The 16470-nt window shown below is 36.7% G+C and overlaps 1 long non-coding RNA gene across 2 annotated transcripts; it reads left to right on the forward strand.

Annotated features, from left to right (window-relative positions):
• The first annotated feature begins 625 nt into the window (after positions 1 to 625).
• Positions 626 to 16083, forward strand: LOC125390544 (uncharacterized). 2 transcript variants are annotated; one of them, XR_015005358.2, is made up of 5 exons: positions 704 to 986; positions 10903 to 10999; positions 13335 to 13484; positions 13582 to 13763; positions 14274 to 16083. It is a non-coding gene; the product is annotated as an uncharacterized LOC125390544 (long non-coding RNA). The 2 variants fall into 2 exon arrangements; XR_015734704.1 differs by lacking the exons at positions 10903 to 10999; positions 13335 to 13484; positions 13582 to 13763; positions 14274 to 16083 and adding an exon at positions 4177 to 5098 and having other exon boundaries at positions 626 to 986.
• Positions 16084 to 16470: the final 387 nt, after the last annotated feature.

The following is a 16470-nucleotide window of genomic DNA, read 5'->3' on the forward strand; positions in this document are numbered from 1 at the left end:
TAGATACACTTTGACCAGCCAGCCTCTCACCCTGGTTGACATCCATTACCTGGCTATACCAATGTCTTCTCTGCCATGGTGCTCAAGTCAGAATACACTCTCCTTCCTCCTGAAACTGCTCCTTGTCAGTACTGGACCACAGCATAGAAAGATAAGGATACAATGTCAATTTTGCTTCTGCTGTCAAGTACACATACATCAGATTAGTGATTTTAAGAATCCTTTAGCATGTCATGTTCTGCTTACCTCTCAAATCCCTTTGTTCCGACCTGTTTTTCCATGAAATTAATATAGCTACTTCAGATTAGTTTTATAACTGATAAATTGATAATAATTGATTTATAAGAACATAAAAATTGCATCAGTTAATGAGGTGTCATGAGATATTTTATATGTATGCACTTTATAAGATTTAAATCAGGTTGGACATAATTGTATCTTCAAATACTGATAATTTCTCTCCTTTTTGTGATGAAAACATTTAAAATCTTAACTTAGAGCAGTCTGCAATTTATCAACTATTGATCATGTCTCCCCCACTTCTCCTCCTGCCCTGCTCATTATTCTACAAGAGTAACCACCCAGAGAAAATGTTAAAGGACTTCATGGAAAAAAAATGGCTAGATCAAATATCAAAGTACAAGAGGACAGATGAAGGAATTCTTTCCGTGGAGTTCAGCAACTGAAAAGAAGTTAATGTTTATGTGAGAGCAGCACTGAAGCCCATTAAGGAAAAAAAACCTATTTCATTCTGGTCAGAGGTCAGCCTGTGCAATCTTTGGCCTTAGTGGAAACCTGACGTTTCAGTGAAGCGGGTCAGTACCTGGCCTGGATGTCCCTCAGGACACCAGGTTTACCTCAAGCCACTGAGTACACGAAAGAACGGCCTAGCTCTGTAATGATGTAACACACCTTCCATTCCGGCGTTCTTCTCCCTCAGAGAATGCAGCTTTCCGAGACTGAGAGCTGCACTGAATTACTCAAATGTACGTGAGTGAACTTTCAGAAAAGCCTGACCTTTCCTTGCCTTCCTTCCATCTCATTTCAAAGCATGCTTTTCCTAAGACTTTGGGCTTCCTCACTTTTTCTCTGAAGTACACCCTCACCGACTCTGTCTGCTGCAGTATGGCTGACCTCCTTCCTGCGTCATTGTAGCAAAGTGGTTTGAACCCTCCTCTTCTTCATTCTCCTCTTCTGGGCAGCTTCCCAGGTTTACAGCTTGCATGCCCTGGCAGTTTTTCTTTTAAACTCTAGCTAAATTGTCTTCCGGTTTCCCTTTGGGTCCATTTTTAAGTTATGAATAGGGCAAAGGACCTGGGGGTGTGCGCAGAGGGGGGGCTTTCTTGATTTCCCCAGTAACATGGCAGCTCTGTCAGGACTTCTCTAAACTTCCAGCATTACTATCTTAGCAAAATTATAAAGCTAGACCCATAGGACTCCACTCTGTAACAATGGCAAACTGAAGTCTTACAGGTTTACTAAACAAGGTGACAGTTTGTAAATTTTGTCTAGGAAAGATAACTAAAACCCCATATAGAGTTTTCCACAAAAAACTTGATAGATCATTGGTATGTATAATGAATTTTAAAAAATTAAAATAAAAACTCCTGATAAATCAGTAAGATCTCACTGACACTTTAGTCTCTGCAGGTCTGTCTCTTTGGTAGTTGTCGCTCTTACGCCCACATAATCTGGGTAGGCCCCTTCCACTGTTGCCCTCCGCCTCAAAACCACCATGTGCCTTCCTAGCTCCAAGGTTCCTGCTTTGTCAGCCAAATTCTCAGGTCCATGTTGACTTCATTCCTCTTTCCTTCTCCATTTCCCCTCCCTGCACCCCTGCCATCAATTGTATTGCTCATTGCCCAGCATCCTCTTCTGCTTACCAGTGAAGCAAGACAGCAGCCTGCGGATTCTAGAGCAGCTAAAGCAAAAGTAAAAATTAATTTACGTGTCTGAAATTTTAATAAGACAAGCGTAAGAACATGAACTCAATGTGACAGGCCATTAGGGGATTGTGCGGGCTTATGACAACGATTAGCGCAGTGAAAATAGTATTCTAGAAGGATTTCTGGGATTGAAGCCTGTATTAGTAGAGGTGAACCTGTGTTCAGAAGAATCTGCTAGGCAGCTGTCAGAAACCCCGTGGAAGGAAATGAGGGCAGGAACAGAAGTGATATGAGGAAGAATGCTTCTAGCTAGCGACAATGAGAAATTAAAATACCATTTTAAGAAATAGGGTTTGGAGCATGGGAGCATAAAAGCCCACAAATGATATGTTTTTCACAAGTCTTTCTACTGTGTTTTATCTTTTTCTTCTGGTGGAAGAGGAGTTATTAACTGATTTCATGGTTTCATTATATTATTGTTAATGCAGTAAATAACAATCGAAATAAAGTTTTACAGTGTTGCCTTTAGTAATTTCAGTCTTCTCTAAACACAGCAATTTTTAGCCAATTTATGGTAGCTTTGAAGACTAAACGTTTTGGTCCAAGATGTACAAAGTGAGGACATGACTGCATCAAGGTGCGGTTGAGGAGAAGGTTTTAATTGTGTGTGTGAGCTAGACCACAGCCAGAAGAATCTGATGGAGATCAGAGCAGGGAGAGAAAACAGTGGACTGAACATGGCCATGAAGTGGGTCATGAGAGAGAGAGAGAGACAGAGACAGAGACAGAGACAGAGACAGAAAGAGAAGAGGAGTAGGAGAAGGAGGAGGAGAAAGAGGAAGAGGAGGAGGATAAATGATGAGCAGGAGGAACAGGAGGAAGAGAAAGAAGCTCATGGCCCAGATGGTAGAGTTACATAGGAATTAGAATTAGAAGCTGGGGGGAGGGAAGCCTATGAGCTGGAGAAGTTCAGGGTTGGGCAGGTTAGAAGGGCTGAGAGAACTGACAGGTTTTCAGGAAACCCAGAGACTAGCATGTGTTTGGGTGTGCTAGCAGGCACCACAGCTATCCATTTGCCCGGAGTTTCTTTTGGACCTGACACATTAAATATGCTATTCCATTCTACTCTTGTGACTCATTAAGTTCAGTAAGAATTTGTGAGTCTGAAGGATGATGGAAGCTTGAAAAGAATAAATACAAAGACATGGCGAACCCTATCAACAGTACACACATGTTATGTGTAATAAAAAAGGCTATTGGTAAATTTGATGGTAGCTAGATATAAATATAATTATGTGAATTTTCTATTGTTACTTTTAAGAGAAAATGTAAATATATTTATTGTTTCTCTTCACACCAAAGTAACTAGAACTAAAATATAATACAATAGTAGGTATTATCAAAACAACAAATGTATTAAAAAGAAACATTTTAGCTGTAAGACCTCAAAAAATTGGGATTTCCCCAGAAATCTCATGCTGGGAGAGAAAAGTGTAAGATAATGGAACCTGAATATTTTTTTTACCTTTTTTCTTCAGAAAAGTGCTTTAAACTTATAGTTTGATTGACAAGTCAGTGTGGGTAAGACCACACCTAGACCAGAGCTGCTTAGATGTACATATATTCTTGCCTGTTTATTTAAACTTAGATCTCACTTTAAGACCCCTGAAGGTAAACTTGAAGGATCACTGGATGTTTTTCTCTTTCCAATGTGGCCACATTAAATAATTTTTCCAATTTTGTCTTGTGATTTGTCTGCTTTAACTTGATGCTTGAAGATGGATGGACAAATCTGGGTCCTTGTGTAAAATCTATGATCCCCAAATTTGGGGATATTATCCAAATTAAGCAATTGGGTAACACAATTTAAAGAAAAGTTCTCATAGGGATAGGCTCTAAGCAAGTCCAATCTACTAGTTTTTGCCACCTATTCAGAGTGACAACATATTATGGATTCATTAAAGTATTAACAATTAGGGCAGAACTCTCATCATCCAGCTAGTTTCCCAAAGCCCACAAGTTGTCCAATATGCCCCCAGAGTGTTAGTTTATAGGGGTTATATCATATTTAAACAACAACACAGAATATTTCATTAATTATATATATATATATATATATATATATATATATATATACACACACATCTGTATCTGTATCTATGTCTATGTAGGTATATAGTGTTTATAGTGTTTATATGTTCATGAGAATGTGCATGTATTTCAGTACATGTAAAGACAGAGGTCAACATCAGGTATCTTGTCAGTCATTCTGCACCTTATGTTTTCATAGGGCATCTCTATGCTGAACTGATTCCTCTAGAATAACTGGTCAACACACTCCCGTGCTGAGGTTACAGAAGTGTGCCACCATTTCAGACTTTCTATGTGGGTCTGAGGGATTGAACTGAAGTTCCCTTGGCAAACTTTTTGTTAACAATCAGCTCCACAACCACAGATTATTTTTAAACAGACTAGTTCTGTTCATCTTTCTTTTTAGTACAATTTTACTTGGATGGATTCTTTAACCCTGGAAATTGAAACTACTTACTCAAAATGCGTGAGGATTTCCCTGTGTCAGTGATCATCAGATAACAGGTCTCTTTGACAGTATTTATTTGTACTTGAGATTGTCAAATATTCACTCTTACTTTTCAAAATCTGTTCATATTTATACTCGTTCTCAAAATTATTTTCAAAAATTAATGACTGTAAATAATTATAAACATTGTCCTTATGCTTCCATCTGCTGTGAAATTTTGAATTTTGTTTACTTTGGCCAGTAATCAATCTCAGGCTAGTGTGATACTATGAGTGGTTCTAGTTTACCTAGCCATGTCTCTCTCCTCCATGAAGTCAGCTTAGAGGCAGAAAATTATTATTATTTCAATTATGGTCTTTCACCTCAATGATATGTATTTCACATTCAAAGTCACTTTTTTGTCAAATAAAACTTAATTACATTTCATTCATAACAAATTATCTCCATGATAGTTTTATTAGCATCTTTCTGTATTAAAATCACAGCTTTCCATTCTCAAAATTTGGTAGGAATTATTTGTTTCTTTGATATTATTTACTATACTGCATTGATATTATTCAAGTGGATATATTTTTCAATATACAGTGTAGTATAATTTATATGTCTGAGATTAGATAAACATGTGATCATCTGCAAAATACAATGGTTGTCAATAAAAGCTCCAAAAATACTATACCTGTTTGCTGTATTCTCACTTCTTAATTTCAGGATGAATGTACCCTTTCTGTAGATTTTACAAAATCAGCCTCTGAAGCTTTACTGCACAGGTACACCTTTCCCACCACATCATTTTAAATAGGAGGTCAGAAACTGTTGAGAACTGGCCAGACACATTGTCTTACCTTTTATAAATTAGACCTAAAATAATCAGACAAAATTTTGTAACTTGACCATCAAAACTATTAACAGCCTTAACTACATTATATTTATTCTCCAAGAAGTTACCCAGCAAAGAGTACCCTTGCACTTTTTAACATTGCTACCCAAGAGTGATAACAAACTGCATAAGGAAGCATTCCACTAATACGAGAAGCTCCTGTAGCAATAGACCCCAGCTATGATGGCATCCAAGGTCCAAGCTTCATTAGGAGTTTGAAATAGTCTCTTTCTAAATAATGGTTTATGAATGATACATAATTGATTTCAAATGCAGCTTGGGGAAAAAAGTGTTTATATCAGCTCACAGGTAATAGTATCCCATCATAAGGTGAAACCCCTTAGGAGCTCAAGCAGAAACTGGAGGCAGAAACTAAAGCAGAAGCCATGAAGGAACAATGCTTACTAGTTTGCTCCCATGGTCAAGTTAATCTTTGTTATACAGCCAAGTGGGAACCTAGGGATGATACTGCTTACAGTGGGCTGGGACCTCCTACTTCAATTGTCACTGAGGAAACAGTACACAGAAACACTCATGAGTGAATGTAATAGAGGTAATTCTTCAATTACAATTCCTTAGAAATAATCATTTTAAAGAAATACATTTATCCAAAATGAAATCTAAAATAATAGTATCTTAGTTACCCTTAAATTGCATATAATTGTGTTAAATAAAACAGAATGTTAAATGTGAAGCTTTTAATCACTTGGGAGGTAGAAGATGGAGGATCTCTGTATTTGAGGCCAGCCTGGTCTACTTATTGATTTCCATGACATACATAGTGATATCTTATCTAAAAAAAAAGAAGTTCAAACATAATCAACAATCATAAGTAATAGTTGGAAACACTATGTATTCTGCAGGACTTGTTTTATGTCTGGGCTTACATTTTATGGTCTTCTTTCCTATGCACACATTGAAGAGTTTTTATTATTGTCACATGTGTTTATCAGATACAAATGAATTCATTTTGATTTCTGAGATGTTTTTATTGATTGGATTCAATTTTTAAAAAATTAAATACATTCCCTGTGATAAATAATCATTTTCAAGTATATCCATTTATTAAATTTTATTAAAACATATTACAACATATTTTGTTTGGAATCAAATGTGTTAGAGTATTTTGTTTCAGGAAAACAAAAGGACAAAATGATCAGTTTATCAATTATGCTGTCATATTATATTCTTTGTATATTCTATGTTTTATTTCAATAATATTTCAATAAAAGCTTTTTAAAAAATATATCTCACAGCCCCTTGTAGTTTATTATACTATGTAAGTTCCCAACAATGCAAAGTACTACATGAAAATCTTTAAGTATTCTTTATTAATAATATAATTATTTTATATTAGACTTATAAAATATAAATCAATTTTTTCTATATCTGAATCACAATTAATGAGAAGTGCATATACTCAAATGATATTGACTGGATTATTCCACATTTCTATATACACAAATATGGCAGTACATTTCTGGAGACTATACAATTTAATATGTCTGATGCAACTTTCATGCTCATCATTAATTGTTTCTTTTCAAATAACTTGTAATCCCATCATTTTTTTCAAAAACATTGTGCACATTTAATTTTGGTGATGAATCATTTACCATCTAATACTGTTTTTCATAACAATTTGTGTGAAAATTGTTAAAAGAAAGTCATGATGTGATTAATTTGTTATCTTTAAGAAGAATACTATAATTTATGTTCTGTAATGACTACATTATTTGCTATAACATCATCAATACTGTTGCCTGTATTTTTTTTACCAGAATATTGACCATTTTATCAATATTGAGACACTGCAACTAGTTACCTAGACATATCTGCTTGGCATCTTAATATAATGGCCAGGGACAGGGTGCTCTGTAGTCCTTCTCTCTGATTTGTATTTATTCTTATCTTCTTAAAATTGAAAAAAAAATATTTGCTACATTACCCTGAAATATTTCAGCAAATTTCTACTAAAAATATAGTATTTCTCTAGCTTATATCAACTGTATTAACGCTTTTATAAAATGTTATGTAATGCAGAGTCCATAGACAAATCTCTATGCTTGCTCTAATTATCATACGAATAAGAATCCAAACAAGACAAACATATTAAATTACATTCTGGTCTTTCAAGACTTTCCAGAAAACACCAACCAGAACTCAAACAACAAATCCAAAAAGAGCTTATGGCAATTTTTATTTATGATGAAAGCCAATCTGAAACTGTGTGAAATTTTAATTTTTCGAATTTTCATAAGAGGTTCTGGATCAACTGAAAGGTTCTGTGTAAAAGTAAATTACCACTGTCATCTCATGCCACTCACAAAGATTCATTATAAATGGATGATAGCTATAAATAGAATAATAAGCAAGAACTACAATAAAAAACATGAAAAAATGCCCACATAAATAACAGACATATTACAACTCCTAAAACTAACTTAAAAGTGAATATTAATAAACTCTTGTCACATTATTATTAAGGACTTCTGTTTATTGAAATAATCCAAGAAGATGGTAAAGGAGTTCACAAAGTCAAGAATAAATATATACATTTAATAAAACCTTTAAGTATAGTTTTTTTTTTTTTTAACAATGTCATTGTTACTAACATTCTCGCCTCCAGCTGCTGGGAATATTAATGGTTGACACCATGCGGGCAAGGTTCTTATTCTGATTACTGCCTTCAGCTAAAGATAGCAGCTAGCTTATGCCTCTTCATAGAGATAGCATTCTAGAGACTTGATAAGGAGATATGAGGTACTCATTATACAATAAATATATTTAGAGCCATTCGAGAGTCAGAGGGAGTAAAGATTCTGCAGGGTCTTTGCTATAACTGTGATATATTCAATCCTCTGCCACTTCTGTCCTACTTTATCCATTCTGAGGGTAGGGATACTATAATGACTTCACCCTACTTCCATTTTCCAGGGAATCACTTTTGGCATTAATAACAGTAAGGATGTCAGGAAAAAAATTAAAGAAAAAATGTTCTATTAACTATCACAATGGTTTGTGCATAAACACTCATATGTAGCTTAAATGATTGTTTTCTTGTGAGTTGTTGATCAAAGCTATGAACCTCCCAGAACTTACACCCTGTTGTTGTTGTCCTTGGTTACTCTCAGAGGTGAAAGGTCTCTATTGCTGAAGAAAGCATGTTCAGATACATATCCCAGAGGTCCCTGAGCTGGAACTGACCTGAACACCTCCTTCATGAGGACTAGCTTCCCTGGTACCAGAAGTAGTCATGCAAACTTCTAAAGGAGGGAATCAGTCAACAGTCCTACCCAGATATTATATCTATGAAGGAGAACAATGACCAACATGGCACAATAATCCTATGAATGCAGCAGTGACATGGTAGTCAACAGTTTTTTAATTGGACTTTAAACCTGCTCAACTATAGGGAAACAATGTCTGGTACTGTAAACATACTTTTTCTTGAGCTTCTGAATTTATCTTGGAGCTTAGAGGATAACCTGCAATTGCTGCTATACCAAATCAGTATAATTCCTAGCTATATTCTAAATATGTGTCCTTATACAAGTGTAGTCCTTATCCTCATCAAAGGAGCTTCTTCTTTTTCATCAGATGGAGACAAACACACAAAAGGCACAATTATTCAAATTACAGCATGGCAAACCCACTCTTAATGAATAAATCTACAAAACAGACCCTTCACCTAAGCCGCAGAGAACATTGTAGAAAAGAGCTGGGAAAGGTTGTAAAGTCAGAGGCTCAGGAGTTTGAGGTGAGACTGTGTCTCCTAGTAATGTCAGAAGATACAGTCACAAAGTTGTGTCAACACAACTGATCAAATGTGAACTGAGCAAAGGTGACAACAGTCGGAAATTTATGGGTAAAGATACAAAGCCTCAACTATACACAAACAACTACAGGCAAGGAAAAACTGCTGAGGCGGGGAGAAAGAGTCTTCCTCAGAGAAAAGCACACCAATTGGCTTTCTGATGCAAAATAGCACTAAAACATACATAAAATAACACTATAGAGAGTGAGCAAGTCATATTAAGGAGTGTGTGTGTGTGTGTGTGTGTGTGTATGAACATAACAGTAAAAAAGTGGCCATGAATTTGAAAAGAAGTTATATAGGAGAGTTTGGAGGAAAAAATTAAAAAGAAGAAATGATGTATTTATATTATGATCTCAAAAATAAATGCAATTAGATTTTTTAAATTCTGTAATTTTAAAAATCTACCAATGTGGGATGTCCTACTGTATATGTGTTGTTTTTATTGGTTAATGAATACACTTGCTTTTGCCTACAGAAGGGCAGAATAGAGTATCTGACAATTCAGCAGATAGAAGTGGAAAGAAGGTTGAGTTAGGGAGATGCCATGTAGTCACCAAAAAAGAAAGACGACCTGGAACCTTACCAGTAAACCAGGAGTCTCATGGTAAAATATAAAATAATAGAAATGGGTTAATGTAGGTACCCAGGTCTTTTTCCCTTTTCTTCCTTGGCATTTCACAGGGCTGTCTGCCCTCTGGCCCCTGGAGATTCTGCACTAGCACTGGCTTGAGGGTAGCTTAGAAAGAACTTGGCTGTCTTTGTTATGGTAATTCCACCTGTAAACAAGGTTGCAGCTATGGGGGCCCTACACGCCTCCCACGCCTGCCTCCCCCATAGCTGATTCTGCCTGAGGTGCTGGGAATGTATCAATCTATTCTACTGCTCCTGATGGGAGGGGGCCATGCCCTTTTGAACCCTCTTGCCTCCTGGTATAAATACCCGACCTGAGTTTAATAAAGGGCTTTTTTGCTCTTTGGCAAGCAAGCAGGTCTCTTGTGTTGTCTGTTTAAACCCTTAGGACAATCGTCCATTCTCGTGGCCCTGGTTCAGGAAAGCGCGCTCCTGGATTAGGCCTGGGTATCCACGGAAAGTGCGGAGGCTTACAGGTTAAGTTGTAAGAGTTAGTTAATAAGAAGCCTGAGCTAATTGACCAAGCAGTGTTTTAATTAATATGGTTTCTGTTTGATTATTTCAGGTCTGGCTAGGAACAAACAAGCAGACTCTGACTACAATCTAAAAATTAATAAGAAAAGTATAGAGCATATTCATCTAAAAATGGACCTGAATTTGATTCCCAGTGCAACATCTTGGGTTACAACTATTCAAAGCTCCAGTTCTAGAGAATTTAATGCCCTCTTCTGACTTCGATGGGTGCTATGTACACATGTGGTGTACATTAATCCATGCAGGCAAAACTATTACATGTAAGAAATACTATTTAAAAATTACTAAGGAACCAAAGAAAAAATAAATTATAAAAAGAGATACATAAATGTTCATGGAGAGGCATTTGAGCTGTTGTGTTTAGCATAGCTATTTTCTAGGTGTTCATAGAAAGTAGCAAGTTTTGTGTCATCAGAGAAATGCATACTGAAGCACAGTGCTATTTCTGGAGAGGTGCTAATAGGGATACTAGGAGAAGAATACCCAAGGGTATTAGAGAACTTGTGAAGCATGTTGAGCTCAATACACTGACAACTGTGTGTATAGTGGTAGGAATATTTTGGAAAACTATTTGGTATCTTCTTCCAAAGATGTAATTAAACATTTCTTTCTGTAGACCATGTGAACAGAATGAAGTGTAATGAAAGAAAACCATCAATGAAATACATGCCTGCAGCAACACAGTACCAAATACAATCTTGTGCACATTAAAGGTACGTAGAAACAAAGTATTTTTCATGAGATAAGATGTTACAAAGCAGAATAAATACTAGGATAATGCTATATACAATATATAAACACATTAAAAATAAAATACTGCCTTTTGAATTCCTAGTTACATAGAACTCAAGAGCAGGCAGAACTAATCCACAATGTTAGAAGTCAGTCAATAAACATTTTCTATATTGGTAACCTCATATCTTCAAAAGAAAAAGGCAGCAAACTCCTTAAGTAAAGAAATAAGGAAAACATGCAATTCTGTCATTCAGTTGCCTTCTCACTTTTAGCAAGTATAATGTTGCTCATAAATGTAGAGGGATTCTAGGAAAGACAGAGCTTAAGAAGAGCTAAGAAAATTAATCTTCTGTGCTTTGAAATGCATGTGAGGGGCTTCTCTGTCTATCTAGAATATCTGATAGAGCCAGAAAAAATCGTAAAGCTATGCATTAGAACTCAGATTGCATTCTGATTGTAAAGGCTACATGACTCAGTAAAGGCATGGCAGAAGAACACACACACTTGTGGGTCCATGATATGGGATTCCCCTCTCTATGTTGTATGTGCCACTGTTTAATAATAATAATAAAAAAACTGGCTTGGCCTGATACAGTAGAACAATGCTAGGTGAGGAATACCTAAGCTGAATGCTAGAGACGGGAGGTGGAATCTGAGAGAAGCCTTGTAGCCCTCACCAGAGACAGACGTTGGACAGAACTTTACCCGGTAAGCCATAGCCATGTGGAAATACACAGATTAATAGATTGATTAGTTTAGGGTATGAGTTAGCCAGAAATACACTTAAGCTATTGGCCAAAAAGTTTTGCAAATAATATGGTTTCTATGTGATTATTTCGGAAATCTGGCTGGCAGGGAAATGAACAAGCAGCCTCCCACAACAAACTGGCACCAATGTGGCCAACTATATCCAAGTAAAACCTGAGAAAGCCTGAGAAAGGTCTAGACACACCCACACAAAAATAAAGTTTAGCCGATTTTGTTGTTGTTGCTGTTGTTGGCATGCTGTGGCTCCTTTAAGAGGGGTTTTCCTGATTCATTAGTAGCAGAAAAAAACCCATGCAGTTTTGAAATAGCTGCTTACTGGACCGTGCTGTCAGCACAACCTTTGGTTCTTTTGAGAGGCCGAGCATTCAAATGGGGTTTTTGAACAGAGTGCTATAAATTGCTTAATGGCAATATAAACTGGTTGTGTGCCTAAAAATGTGGCGTTGAGCATGGCTCTCGGAGACAGCAAACAGCTCTGCCATGCTAGACTGGGTGGAGCAAACAGGCAGTGCCACATTTCCCATAGCAATGCCACTGCTTAAGTTCATAAGAAGGGCTTAGCCTTTTAAGAAGCCCTTCTGGTCAGAAAAGGATTACAGATATGCAATAAAGGGAAATTCAAATGGAAAAGACCTCTAAATGGGTCACAGTTTTGGATAAATGTATAGAGATTTGTGAGAGAGAAGAAAAGGAGTATAGACAGTTATAAAAAGAAATAGTTTAAAAAAGGGTAAAGTCTTTAAAGACACAGAGTACAGAGAGTCATACATTAAAGAAATAAAGATAATAAAATATAGAAATAATAGAGTAGAAGCAAATAAACCACATAAAGATGAAATATGCACAGAGAGTTTGGATTATGTATATTATTGTGTTTTTTTTAATTTTTTTTGGCTGCACAGAAACATTTGATTCTGGGGATTGATAATCTAAACCAATATATATATATATATATATGTGTGTGTGTGTGTGTGTGTGTGTGTGTGTGTGTTGCTTTGGAAAAGAAGTTCTGTTTTTGTTTCCACAGAAGATAAGAACCTGTTGAATTTTTCCAGACTAATGTGATTTGATGGACCAGGAGCCCCCTGAAAGGTCACCATGAGCACCCTTCAAAAAATTACTTCACTAAACAAATAGGAGGAAGCAGTTTGGAGAATTATGTTCATATTCCCAAACACTGTTTATAAATGGTTCTTTACATTTAAAGGGGTGTATATTATAGAGATTTGAATTGGCATGGATGTTGGTTTATTGATACAAACTTAAGGTCAATTTTGTCATATGCATATTTCTGCTGTTGATCAAGGTATTGTGTTTGTACAGCTCATTTACAAAATGCAATGTATAATAAAGAAATACAGGTTAATAGATAATCTATAATTGTCAAGGTGGTAGTTATATTAGTTAGGTTTTCTAGATGTATGGAGATGTATTTCAGATGGATAGGCATTCTTCAAACCTTTCAAAGACTACAGAATATAGCATTTAAAACTTTTTAAGAGCTTAAGACTTTTCATAACAATGAGACACATCTGCTTCTGGCAGCCCCAATCTACTTCAAGAGGATCATGGGCATCAAAGAGGCTCTTTATGGAGTTTGTTAGCCATTTGAGCAAGAAACTACTCTTGTCTGGACTGCTTGATGAACTAGATATGCAGCACCCACAGAGAAATGACTGATGAACTTGCCTAAAGGTGAGACGATACTTTGGGGTTCCTGTTTCATGAAAGAGTCTGCCAAACATTCTGCACGACACAGAAGAAAGCAACTAATGGATTTTGTCATTGCAAGGCAGGACAGATCTTCAAACTTCCTGCTTCACTGAAAAGTCTGCTGGATTCTATGGGTCTATAGGCTGAAGATGGATGTCCCAGCAGTATAGAAGAACTTTGGATGACTATCCAGGCAACGAGTTGTCTCTGTCATTTCTAGAGTTCTGGAAGTTGCTTACAATGCAATTCCTCTTTACTTAGGTAATATTATATCCTTCTGGAGTCTTTGATGGAGTTGAAGAATTTATAGTTATAGTTTTTCTTAGTTTAGATAAAAGATAAAGTATATGTAAATATTGCAACTGTAATTCTTGTTTGATTCTTGTCTTGTTATATGCAATTTTGCTATGTTAAAGTTAAAAACTTTCTTTTTTATTTAAATAGAAAAGGGGAGGTGATGTAGGATTCCCCTCTGTATGCTGTGAATACCATTGTTTAATAAAGAAACTGGTTTGGCCTAATAGGGTAGAGCAGAGCTAGGTAGGGAAAACAAAACTGAACACTGAGAGAAAGGAGGCAGAGTAAGGAGAAGTCATGGAGCCAGTGCTGGAGAGAGACACACTGGAACCTTGCTGGTAGACAATGAGCCTTGTGGTAAAATATAAAAATGGAAATGGGTTAAATTAAGATGTAAAAGCTAGCCAATAAGAAGTTAGAGCTAATAGGCCAAGCAGTGACTTAATTAATACCATTTCTGTGTGTTTATTTCAGGTCTGAGCTGCTGGGCGGCAGGTAAACAAACAGCCTCCTACAACAGGTACATGTTGCTAAAGCACAATATATGCTCAAGTGATTGTCTATCTTCCACAATATACAAGCACAAAGACAACTGCTAACAAACAAGGAAAGAATAACACTACAAATTTAAGCTAAAAACCATATATATGATCAGTTACATACTAAGGAAGAGAATGATTGCATAAAGGTTCTAGAAGTACACTAAAACACATACATTCGAGATAGGTGATGGTGGTGGCACATGCTTTTAATCCCAGCACTTGAAAGGCAGTGGCAGGTGGATCTCTGTAAGTTCAAGGCGAGCCTGGTCTACAAGAGCTAGCTCCAGCAAAGATCCCAAAGCTACAGAGAAACTCTGTCTCAAAATCAAACAAACAAAATTTTCAAATAAATTTGAATTCAGAATCGCCATGTTATTTAAATGTTCAATTTTTAATAACAGTTTACAAAGAAAACAGTGTTAATGGTAAAACCATTTTAATGTAGCAATGAAATCAGTTGCAAGTTCTCAAATTCCTGGTTGTTTAATATGCGTTAGAGAGCAGAGGTTGCAAAGCAGTAAAAAGAATGTTAGCAGGCAGCATCCTTTATGGCTGCAAAGAAAACAGCTGCTTTCCTCTTTGGTGGAGCAGTGATGGATAAAGGCCGCTACAGGGCAGGAAATGTGACAAGAGCTGATGTTTCCAACTACTGGAAACAACCGTATGTGAACTCCCTTGAGTTTTAAAATGTTCCTGACTGTCACAAACAAACAAACAAACAACAACAACAAAAAAAGAAATCTGAACCCACCTGGAAAGTCATTTTCATGGGCCTCACTGAAGCTTAAAAGGTTGGGAAGGGAAAACATCAGAGAAAGAGTCCCTGTGGGACACACGAGGAAAAGGCATGATGCGGTTAAAGGATGCAATACAAAAGGAAGGAGAATTTCTCCAGTTTCAGAGCCCTCTAAAGAAACAAAACTGATAAGATAAACTTATACACGTCAACATAGGTGTCTGTATGTGTGTGTGCGCGCGTGTTCACGTTGGTGCATGTGTGCATGTGCTATAAAGAGGATTTAGTAGACCAATTTACATAATGTAGACAAGAAAGTCCAACAATGGCTGTATTTCAAAGGAAAGAATAGAATACAGCAGTTTTTCAGTCCACATGACCCCGTGTTTCAGAGTTCCCAATCTACTGCCGATCCCAGGAGTGTTCCTGGAGAATTAATTGGTTTCAGTCTATACTGGAACCCTGAATAAGCTGGAGTTAGCACTGGCCAAAGCAACAGGACAGACAAATTTGCCCGTGAGAGTGAAGGTATGCTGGTGAAATGAAAAAAATACTTCCTTCTTCCATGTGCTTTTAGGCTGCCTGTCACCAGAAAGTTTGGACCAGATTTAGATTGAGTCTTTCTACCTCAAATCATTCAATCAAGAAAATACCTCACAGGTGTGCCCAACTTTGCATATTTTAGTTGATTCCAGATGTACCCAAGTTGACAATCAAAATCACTCATTACACAAAGTGTAGAGGAACAAGTCAGAAGAGGATCCTCCGAGACTTAAGCAAGTGGTATCTCGTGCCCATAATTTAAGAGTAGAGTAAAAACATGCAAGACATCATATTCCAAGCTTTATACTCAGCATATGCCCCTTGTAATCTGCAGTGAAAAGGACTTACTGGCTTGTGATATTCAGGTAACAACTGTTTGCCTAAGTCCCCTAGGACCCAAAAATGTTTTATTAAAGCCTTCCCTCTCCTCTTCCTGTCCCCCAAAATATATTAACATCTTACACACCTGCTGTATGTGCTGTTGATTTACTTCCCTTAAAGCACATTGTGAAAAATTAGAAAACCTAAAGCCATTAATGCAACATCCAAAAGATGAGTTCATGTTCAAATTCAAGGAATTGTTTGTCATCTTGAGAAAAATGTAATTTCACCCTAATGGATAGGTGATGAGGGGGCTCCTTCTGTATATGTGTTGCTTTTATTGGTTAATGAATAAAGAAACTGGCTTGACCTGATAGGGCAGAGTAGAGCTAGGTGGAGAAAACTAAACTGAAGGCTAGGAGAAAAATAAGGCAGGGTCAGTGAGAAGCCATGGATCCCCGCCAGAGACAGACCCCAGAACTTTACCTGGTAAGTCACAGCCTTGTGGCAATATAAAGATTAATGGAGA

The sequence above is a fragment of the Myodes glareolus genome, chromosome 13 (assembly GCF_982192425.1).
Source record: "Myodes glareolus chromosome 13, mMyoGla1.1, whole genome shotgun sequence".
In the NCBI taxonomy this organism is placed as follows: Eukaryota; Metazoa; Chordata; class Mammalia; order Rodentia; family Cricetidae; genus Myodes; species Myodes glareolus.